The following is a 24,200-nucleotide window of genomic DNA, read 5'->3' on the forward strand; positions in this document are numbered from 1 at the left end:
CACATACTGTTCCCCCACAACACTGATTACACTGCGAGAGGCATAGCGAACGGTGGGTTTTGCTTCCTAAAATGGCGGACGTTCCACTCCGTTGCGTACTACACCAGTATAGGCGATTTCGCAGGAGTGGTCCATCTTGCTCCTCTATTATCTTTGGTCTGGAGGTAGACACAAAATGCGGGAGTAAATCAGAGGGTCAGGCAGCATCTCGGGAGAGAAGGAATGGGTGACTTTTTGGGTCGAGACCCTTCCTCAGTCTGAAGAATGGTCTCGACCTGAAACGTCACCCATCTTCTGCTGGACCTCCATGAGGCGGGCGAGGACTTCATCATGGATGACGAGGGTGACGAAAGTATCCAGAAACTGAAGGAGAAGGTGAAGAAGAGGAAGGGGCAAGGATTTGGTTCAGAGGAAGGTGCTCGATCCAGGCTGCGAGAAGACTACGACTCCGTGGAGCAAGACGGTGACGAGCCAGGCCATCAACGCTCGGTGGAGGGGTGGATCCTGTTTCTAACCGGGGTCCACGAGGAAGCCACCGAGGAGGACATCCACGGCAAGTTTGCCGAGTACGTTGAGATCAAGAACCTGCACCTCAACCTGGCCCGGCGCACCGGCTACCTCAAGGGCTTCGCTCTGGTGGATTATGAGACCTAGGCTACAAGGAGGGTCAGGCGGCCATGGAGAGTTTGAACGGGTCGGAGCTGGCCGGGCAGCCCATCAGTGTGGACTGGGGCTTCGTCAGGGCCCCCCTTAGGAGCAAGAGGCGGAGTGGCCGCAGGAGAAGCCGGAGCCCGGGCCGGAAGCGTCACTGAGCCGGGACAGAGTGCGGAGTGACCGGTGGGACGGAGCGGCCCGCACAGCGCCGGGGACCGAGACACGCCCGCAGACCGCCGTGCCCAAACTGAGCCGTGCGTTACAGGGGCCATTTAATCTCAGTCGGGACTGTCGTGGGGCTGTGGAGAGGGTGGGGAGGGAAGGGAAAGGTTGGCTTGTGCAAAACAACACTCAGAAATAAAGTAGTTTAGTTTAAAAAAAATTCAGTCTGAAGAAGGGCTTTGACCAGAAACGTCGCCCATTCCTTCTCTCCCGAGATGCTGCCTGTCCCGTTGAGTTACTCTAGCACTTTGTGTCTACCTTCGATTTTAACCAGCTTCTGCAGTTTTGTTCCTACAGTGTCCGGGCCCACAGCCCGCCACCCCCCCCCCCCCCCCCCCCCCCCGGGCCTAATACGGGACAAGGGAGGTCCCGTACGAGACAAGCCAACTTAGCCCAAAATACGGGATGTCCCGGCTAATACGGGACAGTTGGCAACCCTAGTCCCGACCCAAAACATCATCTATCCATGCTCACCAGAGATGTTGTCTGACCTGCTGAGCTTTTACCGTACTTTGAGTCCCATAAATGGGATGTAAGTTTAAGGCGTGGAACAGGAACGATGGGGTAAAAAAACCTTGTGTTCATTTTGTGAACACAATTTAATGACGTTGATTGGAAAGCTGGTATAAATGACTACTTAAATAACGTTACCAGTGAATGTTCAGACTAACTGGAGGTAAGGTAACAGAGTATTGTTGCAGATCTATAATTCGCACTTCCTTGCTTTTTCATTGATATCTTAGAAAGCAACAGAGAAAAATGACAGGGTAAAATGTATGCTTTTCACCTTCCTGCCTTTTAATTTCCTGCCTTTTGGATCACACCCCAGTTTGGACATTTGACGGGCAGGTACGATCGCGACGTTTTGCAGGTACTATTGCAATGTTTAAGAAACATTCAGCCAGGTACATGGATACGACAGCTTCAGAGGGATATGGGACAAAAGCTGGCAGGTGGGGCTGGTGTAGATGGGACACTTTGGGCAAGCAGGGTCACAGGTTTTGTTTCCATGCTCTATGACTATGAGCAGTTTCTATTCTTTGCTTAAACATACTATTTTCTGTGTCCATCATTCTTCATCGTGGAAGGGTGGAGTGTGGGAGGAAACCGAACAACTCGGAGAAAATCCACGTGGTCACGGGGAGAATGTACAAACTCCGTTGGGATCGAACCCGGGTCTCTGGTGCTGCAAGCGTTGTCAGGCAGCAACTCTACCGCTGCGCCACCGTGCCAACCCTACACTTCATTGAACCTGTAAAAATATCAATTGCTCCTGAGAATTTTATGGCAGAGGGACTTTTTGTTTTTCTCAGTCAACCATTAAACATTGATCATTTGCTGTTCTTTTCCTGCATCCATGTTGTTAATGCAGTGAGGTAGACACTAAATGCTGGAGCAACTCAGCAGGTCAGGAGGCATCTCTGGAGAAAAGGAATAGGTGACGTTTCTGGCTGAGACACTTCTTCACGCAGTACCAATGCAAATTTATAATGCTCAGTTCCACTAGGAATTTTCCCACCTGGATGAAAGCTGTTCGTGCACACAGAGTTCTTTAAATTATAAACACACGGAGAGCATGAACAATAACGCCTGAGCACTTCAAAAGATGCTTTGAACTAACTTTAAGCAAGACGTCAAGCGCCCCATGGTGGCAGCCTCAAATAGCATTGGGACCTCCGGGAAACCACTTTGCCATGGATCAAAAGTCAATATAAATACATCTTATAAATAGCAACAGGGACTTTATAAAACATCAAAAGGGTTCCATGAGAAAAGAACTGTTTCTTGTTTGACGGCATGACTTTGTAACAAAAGAAGAAAAAAAAAAACCCAGAGGTACTCTCCTTAATAAGCTAATCCTCCAGGTATTTGGGTCGACCTCGTATTGCAAATATGTATCACTGACAGCAATGAGTATGTGGAATGCAATAAGAACAAACCTTTACAATTCTACTTAATAGAAAGGAACAGAAGATTGTTTCCTTGCATTTTTGAATTATTGAAAACATACAGAAACCAAATCAAAATACCTGAACAGGCAACATTCATAATTTTATTTGTGTATTTTCAAAGCAGCTCCAAATCCAATTGAATCAGTCTTGATGTCCCTGTGACCTTTGGGGCACCTTAGATGTTCAATCCCTCTGCTTCCCAATCCTGGGCTTAGCTGGTTTTGTGCACACTGTTAGTTGAAACCCTTTTCAGTTAGAGTCAGAGTCATACAGTGTGGAAACAGGCCCTTCGGCCCAACTTGCACACGCAGACCAACAGATCCCATCTACACTAGTCCCACCGGCCTGTGTTTGGCCCATATCCCTTCAAACCTGTCCTATCTACGTATCTGTCCAATTGCTTCTTAAATGTTGCAATAGCCCCTGCCTCAACTACCACCTCTGGCAGCTCGTTCCATACACCCACCCCCCTTTGTGTGTGTATGGAACACCCACAACCCACACCCACACCCACAGCCCTCAGATTCCTATTAAATCTTTCACCCTTCACCTTAAGCCTATATCCTCTGGTTCTCGATTCCTCTACTCTGGGCAAGAGACTCAATGCGTCTATCTGATCTATTCCTCTCATGATTTTATACACCTCTGTAAGATCAAAAATCTCTTGATATTAGTTCCTCAGCTCTTTTTGGCTTAAATAATTTCATTATAGCAAGAAAGGTCAATCTTCCTGGACTGCATTGCAAGTCAGCGTTACTGAATAGAATCTGATTTAAATGAGGCCATCAGCCTCTAGGTGGCGTTTAAGTACCAAGGATGTGAACAACTCCTCGCGATAAAAGTGCTGAAAGTTATCCCAAATTGTTTCACTGCTTTGGCATCTTAGCTAAAACAAAATAGGTACGATGAGAACCATGCCAGAATAATCTTTGTTTGGAATAAAACTTTATCTGTCTGCAATGTATTTGCAATTATTTTGAAGATAGGCACTAAAAGCTGGAATAACTCAGCGGGTCAGGCAGCATCTCTGGAGAAAAGAAATGGGTGACGTTTCAGGTCGAGACCCTTCTTCAGACTAAGAGTCAGGGGAGAGGGAAATGAGAGATATGGACGGTGATATAGAGAGATATGAAAGGGAAACGAGAGATACAGACGGTGATATGGAGAGAATATAACGGGAAACGAGAGATATGGATGGTGATATAGAGAGAATTTAAAGGGAAAAGAGATATAGACGGTGGATTTTCTCCGAGAACTTCGGTTTCCTCCCACACTCTAAAGACGTACAGGTTTGTAGGTTAATTGGCTTGGGATTGTAGACTTGGTATAATTGTAAATTGTTCCTCATGTGTGTAGGATAGTGTTAATGTGCGGGGATCGCTGGTCGATTCAGACTCAGTGGGCCGAAGGGCCGTTTCCGTGCTGTATCTCCAAACTACACTGCATAGGGGGATTTAACCAGGGTTGTACAGGTTGATCTGAAACGTGAATTTTCCTTCTCTCTTCAGAGATGCTGCTTGACCATTTGAGTATCTCGAGGGTAGACACAAAATGCTGGAGTAACTCAGAGAATGAATGGATGAAGTCTCGGATCGAGAGTCTGAAGAAAGGTCTCAACCCGAAACATCACCCATTCCTTCTCTCCAGAGATGCTGCCTGGCCTGCTGAGTTACTCCAGCATTTTGTGTCTATCTTCAGTGTAAACCAGCATCTGCAGTTCCTTCCCACACACGAGTATCTCAAGTATTGTCCATTGTTTTCTGGTACATTTCTGGCATCTCAGGCATTTTCAATTAGCTCTGTGTGTGTGCCTTTCATTGCCAATTTGCATTGTGACACTTGGCATTTACCCGCCATAAATGTGCCCTTGGTTGTCTTGCATTTGTAGATCATTACAAGTTGAATAACTCACTGCATTTGGAGGTTAATGAGAAGCTTTCAGTGTGTTTACTTAAGTAAAAACCATTGTAAAATAATAATTCCAACTGCAAGCAATAAAGCATAATTCTATAAGTGAAAATACAATTTATACATAGTTTAAATGCGTCATTTGTAAAGTAAAGTCACAATTTAACAGAACTGTATATGCATTGTTTATAAAATCATAGAAAATATATATGATGCAGAAAGAGGTCTCAGCTATTTTATTGATGATGATTGAAAAATAGCTTTCCAGTTTAACCTGACTGCCCATTAATTGGTCTGCAGATCACAGCTGTTCAGTTTAGTTTAGAGATACAGTGCGGAAACAGGCCCTTCGGCCCATCTTCCACACCGACCACCGACACCGACCACTAACACTATCCTACACACACTAGGGACAATTTACAATTACACCAATATTTTAAAATGTTTTAGCCACAAACATCCTTTCAGGTTGTGGGTACCCAACCCCTATGACCTTCTGGTAAAATCAATTTACCTCTAATCCTGTTACCAATTGCTTTAAATCTAGACCCACTGAGTTTTCACCCCTCTGCTTTGGGATGCAGGTCATTTCTATTTCATTCATAATTCTATACACAGCAATTAATCTTCCTTCCGTCTCCGTTCAGAAGCAAACAATACTATTTTATTCTATCTTTCCACATAACAGCATATTCCCTCTCCTGGCAACATACTCATTAATCTCCATTGGATTTTCTAGTTCAATCATAGCTTATGTGTAATGTGATGACCAGAGCTGTAAGCAGTGTGCAGGTTTGGTCAAACCAATGTTGCAACATAACATTGCAATGTTGCAACATTTGAGCATTATCTCAAAATATAAAACACCCCATGTGACTTTTCTAAGCACCTTATTAACCTGTCCTACTAAACACTTCCTTGTAGGACCTGTAGACATACACTCCAACGTTTTGGTGTTCCTGAATACTACACAATATCCTAACATTTATTGTGTAGGAAGCAGCTGCAGATGCTGGTTTACACCGAAGATAGACTCAAAATGCTGGAGTAACTCAGCTGGTCAGGCAGCATCTCTGGAGAAAAGGACTGAGTGACGTTTCGGGTCGAGACCCTTCTTCAGACTCCAGATAGTCTGAGGAAGGGTCTCGACCCGAAACATCACACATTCCTTCACTCCAGAGATGCTGCCTGAGTTACTCCAGCATTTTGAGCCTATCCTCCCATTTATTGTTCCGTTGCAAGTGGCTAGGGTTGCCAACTTCCTCACTACCAAAATAAGGGACAAGGCGACATCACCGCCCCGCGCCCCACGTGACCTCACCCAGCCAGCGGCCATGTGCTCCCGCTCCACCAATGGCGGCCGCCTGGGCCGGGAGGCGGGTTGCTGCACAACCTCCGTTAGGCGGCGCCCGGGCCTACAGTGTCTGGGCTTACGGTGTCCAAGTGTCCGGGCATACATTGTCTGGGTTTACAGTGTCCGGGCCGACCGCGCCGTCCGGGCCTAATATGGGACAAGGGCGGTCCAATACGGGACAAACCACTTTACCAAAATATGGGATGTCCTGGCTAATATGGGACAGTTGGCAACACTACAAGTGACATAGATGATGCTCTCTCTCACACTTCTCTGGGTTAAATCTCATTTACTACTTTTCTGTTCATCCGACCAAACCATCTGTACCTTCTTGCACTTTAAATTCCTACTCACTATCAAGCTCTTGGCGATTTTTTGTACTTTTTGCAAACGTCCTCATCGTTGCTGTTACATTTAGGTCTAAATTATTAAAACATATGACAATAAGCAAAGGTTTGAGCTATGAGCCCTGCCCTGTGAAACCACACTGGTAGCAGCCTTGCAGTGACACAAACATTCATCAAACATTGGCATTTCTTTCCCGGCCCAGTGACAAATTTGGATCCAATTTGCCAATTTTTTCTGGTACGTGAATCCCCTCCCACCCCCCGAAATGTGAGTCGAATTCTATAAAGTGCAGCAATCTTTGAACGGGCATTTAGGGGATAGAAACACGTTTAGGTGACATGTTTGCTTTTGGGAAGTGGAGTTTAAGTTTCAACTTTGCGGATGTAAAGAGTTGATGGTGAATGGTGGAGGGCAGGTGACAAAAAGGCAAGTGCACCTCCTCCAACCTCATCTACTGTATCCGCTGTTCCAGGTGTGGACCAGGTCCATATATCGGCGAGACCAAGCGCAGGCTCAGCGATCATTCCACTCAGTCCGCCTAGGCCTACGTGATCTCCCAGTTGCTAAACACTTTAACTCCCCCTCCCATTCCCACATTGACCTTTCTGTCCTGGGCCTCCTCCACAGTCAGAGTGAGGCCCAACGCAAAATGGAGGAGCAGCACTTCATATTTCGCTTGGGCAGCTTACACTCCAGCGGTACGAATATTGTGTTCTCTAACTTCAAGTAACCCTTGCTTTCCCTCCCTCTTCGTCCCTCCCCTATCCTAGTTCCCTGACTAGTTTCACTGTCCACCTGATTCAATGTTTCTGATTGTATGCCTCATTACCACCTTCCCCTCAGCTAACAATGAACAATTCTTCATTCCTTTAGCATCGTCCGCTTTGATCTGTGTTTTCACACCTTACCCTTATCTCATTTTCCCCTGAGTCTGAAGAAGGGTCTCGACCCGAAACGTCACCCAGTCTTTCTCTCCAGAGATGCTGCCCGTCCTGCTGAGTTAATCCATAATTTTGTGTCTATCTCAGGAGATGCACAATAATTCGCAGGATAAGAGACCACGACTGTTTAATTGGCAAATGTACCAACAACAGCACAATTAAATTTGTACTTGTTGCAGCTTAACGCACAAGTATTTATGCAATAATATATAATGCAATAAATTAATAATTAGATATACTGGGTAACGAGATCATTACAGTGCAAAAGTGGGCAGGAGGAGGATTCTAGGGTCCACGTGCCTGTAGGCAGGGCATAGGTTAGTGGCACTGTGGTGCAGCTGGTAGAGATGCTGCCTCACAGTGCCAGAGCTCCAGATTCGACCCTGACCTCGGGTGCTGTCTGGGTGGAGTTTGCACGTTCCCCCTGTGACTGTAGGGGTTTCCTCTGGGCGCTCTGGTTTTCCCCTACATCAAAGACATGCCGGTTTGTTGATCAATTGGCCCCCAATGGGTAGGGAGTTGATGAGAAAGTGGGATAACAGAGAACTAGTGTGAACGGGTGATTGATGGTCGGCGTGGACTCAATGGGCCAAAAGGGCCTGTGTCTTCAAACTAAACTAAACTAAAGTAAAAAGATATTGTGGATACACCACTTTAATGACTGTGGCATCGAATTTAAGAGGAGGGAGAAAGCTGCAGTACCACGTACAGTTCCATTCACAACATTACAAGAAGGAGAAGATAGACAGAAATGTTGGGGTAACTCAGCGGGTCAGACAGCATCTCTGGAGAAAAAGAATAGGTGACATATCAGATTGAGATCCTTCATCAGACTAAGAGTCAGGGAGGCAGAAACCAGAAGTATGAGAAGGTATAAGAAACATAGAAACATAGAAAATAGGTGCAGGAAGAGGCCATTTGGCCCTTCGAGCCAGCACCCTGCATTCATTGGGATCATGGCTGATCATCCACAATCAGTAACCTGTGCCTGGTGGCTTCTCTCCATATCCCTTGATTCCGCAAGGATATGATTTCTCCAGAGGGCATTCCGGAGAAATGTGAATGTGCTGAAAAATTGCTGGGGTGAAATTGTTTTCTTTGTAAATGTGAAAATTAAAGCGAGATGTAATTGAAAAAATATATAAAATTAGACAGAATCTGTATAGAGCAGATATAACATAAACAACTTCCCCTAGCATAAGAGATCAATAATCAAGGGATATTCCTTTAACATAATTGACTGGGTCATAAGGGAGATAAGGAGAATTGGTGCCTACGAAAATATAAAAATCAATCAGTAGTTTAGTTTAGTTTAGTTTAGTTTCGAGATACAGCGCAGAAACAGGCCCTTCGGCACACCGACTCTGCGCCGACCAGCAATCCCCGCACACATACACTATCCTACACACACTAGACACAAACCTACAAACCTGTACGTTTTTGGAGTGTGGGAGGAAACCGGAGATCCCAGAGAAAACCCACATAGGTCATGGGGAGAACGTACAAACTCCGAACAGACAGCCCCTTTAGTCAGGATCGAATCCGGGTCCCTGGCACCATAAGGCAGCAAATCTAGTGCTGCGCCACCATGTAACTAGCCTAAATCACTAACTATTTATCTCATCACAGATGCTGCCTGGCATGCTGCATATTTCCAGCAGTTTTTGGTTTTCACATTGACTGTGAACAATATAGACATTTCCTGAATGATAACAGAAACTAAAATCATATCCCTTTATTAATTGGCAGAGAAACAAAGCCTTTCATACTGGACAACAAAATTTCTGTTCTGAATAAAACAGAAAATATATTGAAAAATGTGAATATATTACATGATGTTTATATGTCATAATCACTGACATATATTTCTGACTTCACGACCATCAAAGCCCATTCCTTCTTAAAGACAAGTCTCAAATTAAATGTAAGCAATAGAAACACACAGAAAAGGACCACAATTCAAACTCTTGGAAGGTTGCAAGTCCAGGATCCTATTTTGAGTGGGTATTGATATTATTTGGGACAGACGTTAGTTTCCACAAATAATTTAGTCAGGAATCTTTCTACTTGGTAACCTGTAGCTGTGAAATATGATTGAGCATTTTAAGAAGATTTTGAAGGATATGTCCTCTGAGAAAGGGTTTAAAATATTTTTTTTTGATCAATTCACCGAGTTCAATGGTTTGGAAACAGGTTCCTTTGGTCTAACTCATCAATAGTGCGTTTCAGTCACTTTCACGTCATATTGTATGTCAAGATTGGAAAATTCAATGGAGCGGAATTTCGGAAGTGTATTGCAATTTGTAACCACTGCGGCATATTTAGTACAAGTGCATAATTGATGAATTGCTACCCTAAATAGTTGTAGTCTTCCCAATGTTCAGGCAGAACAAATTCCTGTCTGATAAGTTTGTGAAGATATAGTGGTTAATGAGATTCAGGTTCAGGTCAATTTATTGTGATATACAACAGGGATGTAATGAAATTCCTTGTTTGCATGAAATCATAAAGCACACTGTAGACAATAGACAATAGACAATAGGTGCAGGAGGAGGCCATTCGGCTCTTCGAGCCAGCACCGCCATTCAATGTGATCATGGCTGATCATTCTCAATCAGTACCACGTTCCTGCCTTCTCCCCATACCCCCTGACTCCGCTATCCTTAAGAGCTCTATCTAGCTCTCTCTTGAATACATTCAGAGAATTGGCCTCCACTGCCTTCTGAGGCAGAGAATTCCACAGATTCACAACTCTGACTGAAAAGGTTTTTCCTCATCTCAGTTCTAAATGGTCTACCCCTTATTCTTAAACTGTGGCCCTTTGTTCTGGAATCCCCCAACATTGGGAACATGTTTCCTGCCTCTAACGTGTCCAACCCCTTAATAATCTTATACGTTTCGATAAGATCTCCTCTCATCCTTCTAAATTACAGTGTATACAAGCCTAGTCGCTCCAGTCTTTCAACACATGACAGTCCCGCCATTCCGGGAATTAACCTAGTAAACTTACGCTGCACGCCCTCAATAGCAAGAATATCCTTCCTCAAATTTGGAGACCAAAACTGCACACAGTACTCCAGGTGCGGTCTCACTAGGGCCCTGTACAACTGCAGAGGGACCTCTTTGCTCCTATACTCAACTCCTCTTGTTATGAGGGCCAACATTCCATTGGCTTTCTTCACTGCCTGCAGTACCTGCATGCTTCCTGTACACATAATAAAGACAGGTGTGACCATGAATCGGACACGTGCAAAGCAGCAGAATGGTGCAATGATGAAAGTGCAACCTGAAAGAGTGCAAAACAATATTAAAGTGCAATAATTGGCAAGGTGGCGCAGCGGTAGAGTTGCTGCCTTACAGCACTGGAGATCCGGGTTCGATCCTGACGACGGGTGCTGTCTGTACAGAGTTTGCACATGCTCCCTGTGACTGCATGGGTTTTCTCCAGGAGTTCTGGTTTTCTCTCACACTCCAAGGATGTACAGGTTTGTAGGTTAATTAGCTTGGTATAATTGTAAATTGTCCCTCGCGTGTGTAGGATAGTGTTAATGTGCGGGATCGCTGGTCGGTGCTGAGTTTGGGTGGAGTTTCCACACTGTATCACTGAACTAAACTAAACTAAAAATCGAATAACTGAATGAAGTAAAGTTAAGAGAAAGAGTACATGGCAGCATCTCTGGGAAGGGAGTGTCAGAGGTGGCTACAACGAACTGCAGATGCTGGTTTGCACAAAAAAAAAGACATGAAGTGCTGGAGCAACTCTGCGGGTTAGGCAGGTTCTCTGGAAAACCTGGATAGGAGACATTTCGGGACGGGTCCCTTCCACGGATGATTGGTTCATGAGACCAATAGATAGCAATGCTTAGGAAGCTGTTCTTCAGACTGAACATCCGAGCTTCCGAGCTCCTGTATCTTCTCCCAGACGGTAGATGAGAGAAAGGTCAATGGCCAGGGTGGTAGGCATCTTTGGCAAAGCTTCCAATCTAGCTGGTGCAACAGGTAGATGATCTGGATATTGGGGAAGTGATTAGCCTGGGTTGGACTGAGCTAGGGTTGTGTGCTGTCAATATGTGCATGAAAAAGAACACAGCATTTTTGTTGGAATTGATGAGTGGGATTGGTGGCAGGGGACTATGGGATACAAGGATTAATCCTTAAAAGTATGCATTTGAGTAGGAATATAAGCCTTTGGAATTGATCTGTGCATTTGATGCATATTGATGTCATAAATCTGCGACACGGTGGCGCAGCGGTAGAGTTGCTGCCTCACAGCGCCAGAGACCCAGGTTCTATCCTGGCTACAGGTGCTGTCTGTACAGAGATTGTACGTTCTCCCCTATGACCGCGTGGGTTTTCTCTGGGTGCTCGGGTTTCCTCTCACACTCCAAGTATGTACAGGTTTGTAGGTTAATTAGTTTGGTATAATTGTGAAATGTCCCTAGTGTGATGGATAGTGTTAGTGTGTCTCGAAGGTTATTTGCAAAAAAGTCATCTTTTGTCACTGAGAAAAAAAATCTGGTCTAATGTGTACAAGGGTTGTTCAGTCAATAAAGTTCTCAATTACAAAATGATATTATTTGCTAGTGACCTTTGATATTTGCCCTAATCATACTGACTGAGTCAATAAAGTTTTGAAGTGAGTCAACTTTCATGAAGCAACATGTTCATGGTGTTTTTTGGGAGCAAATAACGCCCTTTAAATTTGAGAGTTTATACTGAATCAAAATTCGAAGCATTATTCCATTTATTTTAGTTTAGTTTAGAGATATAGCGCAGAAACAGGCCCTTCGGCCCACTGACTCCATGCCAACCAGCAATCCCCGTTAACTAACACTATCCTACACACTAGGGACAATTTGCAATCATTACCAAAGCCAATTAATCGACAAACCTGTCATAGACTTGGGGCTGGTTTACACGGAAGATAGACACAAAATGCTGGAGTAACTCAGCGGGACAAGCAGCATCTCTGGAGAGAAGGAATGGGTGACGTTTCATTAGGTTAGTGTTAGGGTTCCATCTGTCCAAAGAATTTAATTGTTCTGTTTGGGACAAATTACAACAAAACACTCTTGACTCTTGATACCTTTGCAAATTCCGACTTTTGGTATATGGAGTGCAGATCACTTGCATTTCCTGCAGGGCTTTCCACAAGTGTTACTGAAAGAAGAAGTGCCTGGATTCTATACTAGTTTTTAAAAACAAATGCTGTCAATTCATTCTGATGAAGGGTCTTGGACCTGAAATGATAACTTTATTCCTCTCCCCACAGATGCTAACAGACGTCAGAGTAATTCCATCACTTTTTGTTTTATTTGCCATCAGTCCATATGGTGGGTGGCATGTGTAGGAAGGAACTGCAGATGCTGGCTTACACCAAAGATAGACACAAATTGCTGGAGTAACTCAGCGGGTCAGGCAGCATCGCCGGAGAAAAGGAATGGGTGATATTTTGGGTCGAGACCGTTCTTGTTGGAATGAATAGATGTGCCTCGCAAGAGAATGAAACCATTACCCCAGTAGATTCATTACATTGAAGAGGACAAAGGAGAGTAATCGATGCACTGGATCTCTTGCCCAGAGTAGGGGAATCGAGGACCAGAGGACACAGGTTCAAGGTGAAGGGGAAATGATTTAATAGGAATCCGAGGGGTGACGTTTTCACACAAAGGGTGGTGGGTGTATGGAACAAGCTGCCAGAGGAGGTGATTGAGGCTGAGACTATCCCATCGTTTAAGAAGCAGTTAGACAGGTACATGGTTAAGACAAATTTGGAGGGATACGGACGAAGCACAGGCAGGTGAGACATGTTGGCTGGTGTGGGCAAGTTGGGACGAAGGACCTGTTTCTACACTGCCAGGAAGCTGTCTGTCCTCTGGTGACTGACACACAAAGCTGGAGTAAATCAGCAGGTCAGGCAGCATCTCTGGAGAGAATGGAATAGGTGATGTTTTGGGTCGAGACCTTTCTTCAGACTGAGTGTCAAGGGGAGAGGGGAACGAGAGACATGGACGGCACTTAGAAAGCAACAATAAACAAGGAAGTGTTGAGCCCACAATGGTCCATTGTTGACTGTGGGATATGTGATAATGAGTTAGTACAAACAATGGAACTCAACAGGATGACAGCAAAACTAGTAGACAATAGACAATAGACAATAGGTGCAGGAGGAGGCCATTCGGCCCTTCGAGCCAGCACCGCCATTCAATGTGATCATGGCTGATCATTCTCAATCAGTGCCCCGTTCCTGCTTTCTCCCCATACCCCCTGACTCCGCTATCCTTAAGAGCTCTATCTAGCTCTCTCTTTAATGCATTCAGAGAATTGGCCTCCACTGCCCTCTGAGGCAGAGAATTCCACAGATTCACAACTCTCTGACTGAAAAAGTTTTTCCTCATCTCTGTTCTAAATGGCCTACCCCTTATTCTTAAACTGTGGCCCCTGGTTCTGGACTCCCCCAACATTGGGAACATGTTTCCTGCCTCTAATGTGTCCAACCCCGTAATAATCTTATACGTTTCGATAAGATCCCCTCTCATCCTTCTAAATTCCAGTGTATACAAGCCTAGTACGACAACTAAGGTGGGGGAGGGGGACGGGGAGAGAGGGGATGCAAGGGTTAGTTGAAGTTATTACATTGCATTCCATTTATTTGTTCTGAGTACAGTAGAAAAAAACCTATAGTCCCCCCTGACTCTCATTCTGAAGAAGGGTACTCGACCTGAAACATCACCTATTCCTTCTCTCCAGAGATGCTGCCTGACCCACTGAGTTACTCCAGCTTTCTGTGTCTACCTCTGGTTTTCAACCAGCATCTGCACATCTTTGTCCTCTGGCCATGTGTGTCTTGGTGCCCCTTGGCTTGAGCTGTGTGGTGGTATTTTGCCTGCAGGTGCCGCCCGACCCCCTTTCCCACCGGCAGGCGGCAGGCGATTGCACTTTGCTGCGAAACAAATACTGAATCCCAGAAGCTGATCGTGGAGGAAGGGAGATAATAAAAGGGACTCCAAACAGAACTGGGAGAGGGGGGAGCTGGGAGCTGGCGAGTGGCTGGGTGGAGATAGGTGGGTGAGTGAGTTGCTCCAGAGTTGGATTGCTTTTCACTGTTTGCCTGCGGTTGAGGTTTCACACATTCTTTCTTTCTCTCTCTCTCTCTGTCCCTCTCTCTCTGTCCCTCTCTCTCTCTCTCTCTCTCTCTCCCACTCTCTCCCTGTCTCTCTCTCTCTCTCTCTCTCTCTCTCTCTCTCTCTCTCTCTCTCTCTCTCTCTCTCTCTCTCTCTCTCTCTCTCTCTCTCTCTCCCTGTCTCTCTCCCTCTCTCTCTCCCACTCTCTCTCCCTCTCTCTCTCCCACTCTCTCTCCCTCCCTCTCTCTCTCCCTCTCCACCTCTCTCTCTCTCCCCTATCTCTCTTTCCTCTCCCTCTCTTTGTCCCCCCCTCTCTCCCTCTCTCTGTCTCTCTCTCCCTCCCCCTCTCTGTCCCTCTCTCTCTCTCCCTCCCTCTCCCCCCCCTCCCTGTCCCTCTCTCTGTCCCTCTCTCTGTCCCTCCCTCTCTCTCCCTCCCTCTCTGTCACTCCCTCCCTCCTTCCCTCCCTCCCTCCCTCCTCTCCCTCTCTCTGTCCTCCCCTCTCCCTCCCTCCCTCCCTCCTTCTCTCCCTCTCTCTGTCCTCCCCCCTCCCTCCCTCCCTCCCTCCCTCTCTCTCTCTGTCTCTCTGCTGGCTTTTACACTCGGGCTCTCCCTCCCAGAGTCTCCAGGGGGTGAGACGGGGCACTGACAGTATCAGCTAGCACCGGACTTCTTCCCCACCCCCCAACGCCACCGACCAACCATCTGTCAAAGGGAAGCAACAAAGAGTTGGAGGCGAGCGACGAGGTCGGCTCTGCTCACTCACTCACTCACACTCCAGAAGCACACAAGGTAAGCAAGCACTTGCAATTTGCTCTGGGTGGCTCAGTACTTGCAGGGGCAGTGCCCGGGGCTGCGAAGAGACTTGCTACATTTGGTGAAATTGCACCGAAACTACAATGTCACCAGTTTTTCACCCCCACGCTGGAGCTGGTCTTCCCCCTGAAGCTTTAAATGCCTCTCCCTCGGCAAGCTAAGGTGGACCTGAGGATTGTTTTCAACCTCTACACTGACAAGAAAGGGCAGAAGAAGCCAATAAGAAAAATAACTGCAGATGCTGGTACAAATCGAAGGTATTTATTCACAAAGTGCTGGAGTAACTCAGCAGGTCGGGCAGCATCTCGGGAGAGAAGGAATGGGTGACGTTTCGGGTCGAGACCTTTCTTCAGACTGAATTTGAATAAATACCTTCGGCAGAAGAAGCCACAGCCTGAAGAAGGGTCTCGACCCGAAACGTCACCCATCCCTTCTCTCCAGAGATGCTGCCTGACCCGCTGAGTTACTCCAGCATTGTGTGTCTGATAGAAGCTTAAAGCTGACACTCCATCTGTGCAAGGACGGTGGGTAATTGGGGGCGGGGGTGGGGGTTTGGGGGTGGGGGGGGGTGCAACAACAGATTTTCATTCATTCCCACATATCTCCGTTAACTAATTCAACACGTTGACAGTTTGCCAGGTGTTACCATATGTTGATTCCCCCCTCCCCCCCCACTTCCAATCTGTTGTAAAAATGAAATCATTATTGATGATATGATTATAGATGATGATATGGGTTTAGAATTTTTGTCGCGTGTTGGAAGGAACTGCAGATGCAGGTTTACACCGAAGATAAGACACAGAATACTGGAGTAACTCAGCGGGTCAGGCAGCATCTCTGGAGAGAAGGAATGGGTGACGCTTCGGGTCGAGACCCTTCTTCATTTTTTTTTTTGTCGGATGCTTCCTCTGTGGCTACATTTGTGGACAAAACGTTTTATGGGTCAAGTGGTTTATAATGGTTCATCAATAGTTGATGATTATTGACGCCCATTGGTGTTGAAGACAAACTCTGGGTATTTGACAACAAAAAGCATTTAAGATAGACACAAAATGCTGGGGTAACTCAGCGGGACAGGCAGCATTTTCTGGAGAGCAGGAATGGATGGCGTTTCGGGTCGAGACCCTTCTTCTGAACCAGCGTCCTTCCAAAACTAAAGCCATTTCGCGTGGCATTCTGAATAAAGGTCCCGACCCGAAACGTCGCCAACACTTTGCCTACACTTGGGCAGCTTACACCCCAGCGGTATGAATATTGGCTTCTCTAAGGTATCACAAAAAGCTGGAGTAACTCAGCGGGTCAGGCAGCATCTCAGGAGAGAAGGACTTCTCTAACTTCAAGTAACCCTTGCTTTCCCTCTCTCTCCATCCCTCCCCAATCCCAGTTCTCCGACCAGAATGACTGTCCCCCAGATCACATTATATCCCTGTTTGCTTTGTTGTCCCACCTTCTAGCTCACTATTCTACATTTTTCCTTGACCTACATCTCTTTTGATCTCTTGCACTTCCTTATCTTTGTAACTCTCTCTCCCCTGACGCTCAGTCTGGTCGCGACCCGAAATGTCACCCATTCCTTCTCTCCAGAGATGCTGCCTGTCCCGCTGAGTTGCTCCAGCATTTTTTTGCGTCTATCTTCGGTGTAGAACCAGCATCTGCAGTTCCTTCCTCCACACCCGTCGCCCGTCCGTGTTCTCCAGAGATGCTGCCCGACCTGCTTCAGTACTCCAGCACTCTGTGCCCTTTGCATCTGCAGTTCCTGGCTTCTGCATTGAGCGTGGCAGCCTGCCATCGTTTCCACACTTACTTACAAGTCGTTCTGTCACCATAAACACAAAGCATTCGGGACAGTGGGGCCAGTCAATATCCCCCGAGAGCGACTTGGAAAAATAAAGAAAGAACTGGGGAGGTGAATTTAATGAAACAAAAGGGACTATTTATAAAAGCATTGTTCCAAACTGCGTGACCGTGTCTGCATGGATTCGCCATCAGACTGACCGACTGTGGGACAATGTCAGGGTGACAGCTAATATAATACATCAGCTTTGCCTATCGCGCTGCAAAGTTTTACATTGCAAATTTTACAGCAGCTGAAAGCAATATAAACGATCTGCTGGTTATATTGGATTATTGGATAAATATGTTTTTTTTTTAAAGAAAGGAATGAAAAATGCGTTAGTGGACCAGTTCACAATCTCAGAAGAGTTCAAAGCACATAGAACACAGGACTGTACAAGGCAGGAACAGGCTCTTCAGCCCACAATGTTTGTGCTGAGAAGTTAAAGTAATCTCATTTGCCTGTATATGATCCATATCGCTCCACTCCCTGCACTTCCACCTGCATATCCAAAAGCCTCTTAAACACCACTATGGTATCAGCCTCCACCACCGCCCCAGGCAAGGTGTTCCTGGCCTCCACTACTGCCTGTGTTAGAAGATTGCCCTGCACATCTCCATTCAACTTTCCCCCTCTCACCTGATAGCTATGCCCTCTAGTATTGGACTGCCACCCTGGGCAAAAGGTTCAGATTGTCTACCCTATCTTTGCCTCTCATCATTTTATATACTTCTATCAAATCTCTCCTTAACCTCCATGTTCCAGAGAAAAGCAGGTTAACAATTTGAAGAAGTCACCAATCTGATGAAGAAAAGGCGACAGGCAAATTGAACAGATGCAAGGGCCTATTCTGGATAGTCAGCATGGTTTTGTACGTGGGAAGTCGTGTCTCACAAATCTGATTGATTTTTTTGAAGACGTGACCAAAAAGGTTGATGAGGGCAGAGCTGTAGATGTTGTGTACATGGACTTTAGTAAGGTGTTCGACAAGGTTCCGCATGGTAGGCTGCTCTGGAAGGTAACATTGCATGGGTTCCAAGGAGAGATAGCTGAATGGAGAGCTAATTGGCTCCATGGAAGGAAGCAGAGGGTGATGGTGGAAGGTTGCTTCTCGGACTGGAGGCCTGTGACTAGTGGTGTTCCTCAAGGGTTCGGTGCTGGTCCTGTTACTGTTTATCATCTACATCAATGATTTGAATGAGAACATACAGGGCAAGATTAGCAAGTTTGCTGATGATACAAAAGTTATTGGTTTTGCAGATGGTGAAGATGGTTGTGAAAGTTTGCAGCCGGATCTGGACCAGGTGGGCAGAGGAATGGTTGATAGAGTTTAATACAGAGAAGTGTGAGGTGTTGTATTTTGGGACATCGAACAAGGGTAGGACCTACACAGTAAATGGTAGGCCTCTGGGTAGTGTTGGAGAGCAGAGGGATCTAGGAGTACGGATGCATGGTTCCTTGAAGGTCGAGTCGCAGGTGGATAAGGTGGTCAAAAAGGCTTTCGGGCCTTTGGCCTTCATTAGTCAGAGTATTGAGTATAGAAGTTGGGAAGTCATGTATAACAGGTATAACAGAGCTTTATTTGTCGTTCGGCACCGAAGTACCGAACGAAACTACATAGCAGTCATAGAAAAAAAGAACACAAGACACGGTAGCGCAGCGGTAGAGTTGCTGCTTTACAGCGAATGCAGCGCCGGAGACTCAGGTTCGATCCTGATTACGGGTGCTGCACTGTAAGGAGTTTGTACGTTCTCCCCGTGACCTGCGTGGGTTTTCTCCGAGATCTTCGGTTTCCTCCCACACTCCAAAGACGTACAGGTATGTAGGTTAATTGGCTGGGTAAATGTAAAAATTGTCCCTAGTGGGTGTAGGATAGTGTTAATGTACGGGGATCACTGGGCGGCACGGACTTGGAGGGCCGAAAAGGCCTGTTTCCGGCTGTATATATATGATATGATATGATATAACCCCAACACAAACGTCCATCACAGTGACTCCAAACACCCCCTCACTGTGATGGAGGCAACAAAACTTCCACTCTCTTCCCCACGCCCACGGACAGACAGCTCGTCCCCGACCGACCCGCACAGTCCCCGCACCGGGCGCTGAAACGTCCCGCAGCCGAACCGGGCGATGAAAGGCCCGCGACCAAGCCTTGCGCAGCTAAGTCCAGTGGCCGAGCCGCACCGGGCGATGTAAAGTCCCGTGGTCGAGCCGCACCAGCGATGTTAAGTCCCGTGGTCGAGCCGCACCGGGCGATGTTAAGTCCCGTGGTCGAGCCGAACCGGGCGATGTTAAGTCCCGTGGTCGAGCCGCACCGGGCCATGTTAAGACCTGTGGTCGAGCCGCACCGGGCGATGTTAAGTCCCGTGGTCGAGCCACACCGGGCGATGTTAAGTCCCGCAGTCGAGCCGCACCAGCGATGAAAAGACCCGCAGCCGAGCCGCACCGGGCGATGTTAAGTCCCGCAGCCGAGCTGCACCGGGCGATGTTAAGTCCCGCAGTCGAGCCGCACCGGGCGATGTTAATTACCGCGGCCTAGCTGCACCGGGCACTGTTAAGTCCAGCGGCCAAGCCGCACCGGGCGATGTAAAGTCCAGCGGCCAAGCCGCACCGGGCGATGTTATGCCCCGCAGCCGAGCCGCACCCCGCGCCGTGAGGAAGAGAAAAGTTCCCCCCCCTCCCCCCCCCACACCACCACCCCCTCCCACACATACACAACCAAAAAAATATATAAAAACCATCCCAACACCGACACACAACAAAAAAAAAAAGGAAAAAAGACGAACAGACTGCTAGTGAGCTGCAGTTGTATAAGATGTTGGTGAGACCGCATTCAGAATATTGTGTTCAGTTCTGGGCACCATGTTATGGGAAAGATATTGTCAAGCTTGAAAGGGTTCAGAAAAGATTTACGAGGATGTTGCCAGGACTAGAGGATGTGAGCTACAGGGAGAGGTTGAGTAGGCTGGGTCTCTATTCCATGGAGTGCAGGAAGATGAAGGGAGATCTTATAGAGGTATAAAAAATCATGAGAGGAATAGATCGGGTAAATGCACAGTCTTTTGCCCAGAGTAGGGGAATCGAGGACCAGAGGACATGGGTTCAAGGTGAAGGGGAAAAGATTTAATAGGAATCCGAGGGGTAACTTTTTCACACAAAGGGTGGTGGGTGTATGGAACAAGCTGCCAGAGGAGGTAGTTGAGGCTGGGACTATCCCATCATTTAAGAAACAGTTAGACAGGTACATGGTTAGGACAGGTTTGGAGGGATATGGACCAAGTGCAGGTAAGTGGGACTAGTGTAGCTGGGACATTGTTGGCAGGTATCGGCGAGTTTGGCCGAAGGGCCTGTTTCCACACTGTATCACTCCATGACTCTATGACTCTAATCTACCTATCACGGCCTTAAATATATCCACTGACTGCCTCCACAGCCTTCTGTGTGCTGACTGCTTGGAGAAAATACTCACTTCCTTAGAACGCAGGAGGATGAGGGGTGATCTTTTTTCGAGATGTATGAAATCATGAGAGGAATAAATCAGGTAGAGGCACAGAGTCTCTTGCCCAGAGTAGGTGAATCGAGGACCAGAGGACATAGGCTTAAGGTGAAGGGGAAAAGATTTAAATGGAATCTGAGGGGTAATGGTGTACGGAACACATTGTGTTGTGGGTGTATGGAACAAGCTGCCAGAGGAGGTAGTTGAGGCAGGGATTATCCTAACATTGAAGAAACGGTTAGGCAGGTACATGGATAGGACAGGTTTGGAGGAATATGGACCGAACGCAGGCAGGTGGGACTAGTGTAGCTTGGACGTGTTGCAAAACAAAACATTTCATTGTACCAAAGTACATGTGAGAATAAAATGTCATTGAATCATTGTTTCATTGTTTCATAACTAAACAAACACTGAAGTATTTAAATAATTCCTTCTTGGTGGTTCCAATTCAATCAGTTTTACAGGTTTTTTTAGATCTATATTCCTGATCATCTAAAAACACATTCCTCTGAAATCTTTACAATTGCCTTAAACCTGTTGCCTCTTGCAATTAATCCTCTCATCAGTGAAAACAGTTTCTCGTCATGGCAATATAAAAAACATTTTGTAATTGGGAACAAGTTAGTTAAATCTCCACAGAATCATTCTTTTACGAAGAACAATAGCAGGTTCCTTTGTCCCTCTTCATTACGGAAGTCCTGCAATCCTTGTTTAGTTTTAAGCGTAAAGATGCATCGTGGAAACAGTCCCTTCGACCCACTGAATCCACGCCAACCATCGATCAACATTCACACTATTTCTGTGGCATCTCAATTTTTCAGCCATTCCCTACACATGTTCCGGACAATTTACAGAGGCCATTCTACCTACAAACGTCGCAGCACGTCTTGGGATGTGGGAGGAAACCGGAGCACCCAGGGATGATGCGCAAACTCCTGGAAGGAACCTGACTCTGGTGCTGTGAGGCAGCAGATCTACCAGCCGTGCCACTTTACAATTGTTTATAAAGCTGTTGCAGATCTGTGCAAAAGGAGAAAAGTAAACTTATGGTTAATATCACATTCTGGTGAAACCCTCCAGCAGATGTTCAGAGGCAGAACATTCCTGTAGCATGTAATATTTGTAAGAACACTCTGCGGGGTAGCGCACATTGGTACCGACATTCATTGACTCAATGCTAATAAATTAAGACCGATAAAAGGTTAAGGCTAGTCGGACGACTCAGTAGTTAGGCTCAGTAGTATATCCATATGCCCCGGAGCTGCGTGTGTTGGTCTAAACTGTTAGCTAATCCAAGCTAGGGCAACAATACAACTTTTAATTCGGAACACGTGTTCCTGAAGTGAATGGGAATAGTTCACCAAGCCAAGGTTGAATAACATGCTGTTGTTCTGGTGTGAGCAGTTCCTGGCACTTTGAAAGTTCAGCAAATTCCACGATGCAGCAGAATATATGATGGATTTAAGATATCACTTATATCGCATTTTATTGATGGTTTGTATTAATTAGGTCTTTGCAGGATATTTTATTACTATAGGGTTTTTTTTTTCAAGCTTTGCTCCAAAAACAACATCCTGACCTGGAACAATGTTGCCATTCTTTCATCGTCACTGGATTTAAATCCTGGAATGTCTCACCATCTAGTATTGTGGGAGTACTTTTAACAGAAGGATAAGCAGTGGATCAAAATGGTGGCTCACCATCAGCTTCTGAAGGGTTATTTGGTGTAGACAATAAATGCTAGGCTAATGAGTGATGCCTGTATTCTCCGCAAGAAATGACGCTAAGTTTAGTTTGGAGATACAGCGCGGAAACAGGCCCTTCAACCCACCGTGCCGACCAGCGATCCCCCCGCAAGCGAACACCATCCCACACGAGCTGGGGACCATTGATAATTATACCAAGCCAGTGAACCTACAAACCTGTACATCTTTGGAGTGTGGGAGGAAACCGGAGATCCAGGAGCAAACCCGAGCAGGTCACGGGGAGAACGTACAAACTCCGTACAGACAAGCACCCATAGTCAGGATTGAACCCAGTTCTCTGGCACTGTAAGGCAGAAACTCTACCGCAACGCCATCGTGCTGCCCTAAATATGTTGCCTTTGGTTTTTAGAAGTTACACTGAAAGACCTGTAATTACTTGCTGTTTTCCTCCTCATATTTTAACCCATGGGACATAAGCATCCCGTTTAGAAATGTCCTACTCATAACCTGCAGTCAGTGAGGATGATAAAGTAAGATGAGAAATGAAGATATGTTGGTTTTGAAGTGGATATATAGGGTATGGAGTGATATGGGTCACATGCAGGTAGAGGACTTAGTTGAACTTGGCATCATGTTCAGCATGGGCATAATGGGCCTATGAGTCGGGGCCTGGTCCTGGGCCGAACTCTTCTATGTTCTGTATAAAGAAGGGAAATGGAAAATATGTGAAATGATGCACCATTAAATAGGGAGATAATATACAATTAAGGAAATTAATGCTCAGACTAAATGGTTCCTTGTTACCAAAAAAATACCACTTTTGTATTCAATGGCACCAGCATATTTATGATTATAATATCAAGTTTCATTAACCAAGCCTAATTACAATTTGGCTGTGGTGATATTTTGTCTGAAGATCTGAGAAGGCTTCCGTAACAGTAACATAAAATAAGTTAAACAGAAGCTGTAGTTTGGGTAGGAACTGCAGATTCTGGTTTACACCGAAGAGAGGCACGAATGCTGGAGTAACTCAACAGGTCAGGCAGCATCTCTGGAGAAAAGGAATAGGTGATGTTTTGAGGTGACAGCCTTCTTCAGACTTCCCATTCCTACTGAGCACCAAACAGAGAACATGTATCACTGATGTTTTAGTAATCCTCATTAAATCCGTACTTTTCTAGTTACCATTTGCAGTGGAATGTCTTGATAATGTGTTATATGTTAAATGAAGCTTTTGTTGTTTAATCGGTTCAAAAGTATAGCTTTAAGTTAGTGGCTTCCTGTCCATAATGTGCTGTCTGATACTAAACTGTACTTTGTCTGTCGTGACTGTCTGCTAACTGCCTGTAGAAGATTTTGGAGTAAAGGCTTGGCTGTCTCATTATTTTCAAGAGATTCAGCGATAACTGAATTTGGTATCAGTCGACGAAAATGCCATTGTTAATATCCGTAGTTTGGCCTTTGGAATTGTTCTTTAAATAAAAAATTGTTACCTGATTAAGATCTTACTGAAACTGATACGCTCATGAGGGGTGTTAACAGGGTATGTGTGGAAAGGTTCTATCCTTTTGTGGGATAATTTAGAAAAAGGGGTCACTGATTCAAAATGAGGGGCCACCAATTTAAGACAGATGATGTAAATCTTGTTTGTCTCAGAGGCTCGTGAACAATAGGAACTCGCTTTTAATTTTATATATTCATTCAAGGTATGTGGGTTTCATAGGCTGAGTTAGCATTTAATTGTCCATCCCCGATTCCCCCTGACAAGGTGGTGGAGAGTTCCCTTATTGAACCGTTGCAGACTATGAGGCATGGGTTATACACATAGTGGGGCTGCACGGTGG

General features: G+C 45.9%; 1 protein-coding gene and 1 pseudogene across 3 annotated transcripts in view; both read left to right on the forward strand.

The window, feature by feature from the left end:
• Nucleotides 1-288: 288 nt before the first annotated feature.
• On the forward strand, nucleotides 289-812 carry LOC144599086 (RNA-binding protein 8A pseudogene; annotated as a pseudogene).
• A 13,536-nt stretch (nucleotides 813-14,348) lies between these two features.
• pxylp1 (2-phosphoxylose phosphatase 1) overlaps nucleotides 14,349-24,200 on the forward strand; it is a 117,833-nt gene continuing 107,981 nt past the window's right edge. For 2 of the 3 annotated variants that reach the window (XM_078410037.1, XM_078410039.1), the window contains exons 1-2: nucleotides 14,349-14,443; nucleotides 15,122-15,293. The gene's annotated coding sequence lies outside the window, so the exon portion shown is untranslated. Of the gene's footprint in view, nucleotides 14,448-15,121; nucleotides 15,294-24,200 lie in introns of all 3 variants that reach the window. The other variant, XM_078410038.1, reaches the window with a different exon arrangement.

The sequence above is a fragment of the Rhinoraja longicauda genome, chromosome 13 (assembly GCF_053455715.1).
Source record: "Rhinoraja longicauda isolate Sanriku21f chromosome 13, sRhiLon1.1, whole genome shotgun sequence".
NCBI lineage: Eukaryota > Metazoa > Chordata > Chondrichthyes > Rajiformes > Arhynchobatidae > Rhinoraja > Rhinoraja longicauda.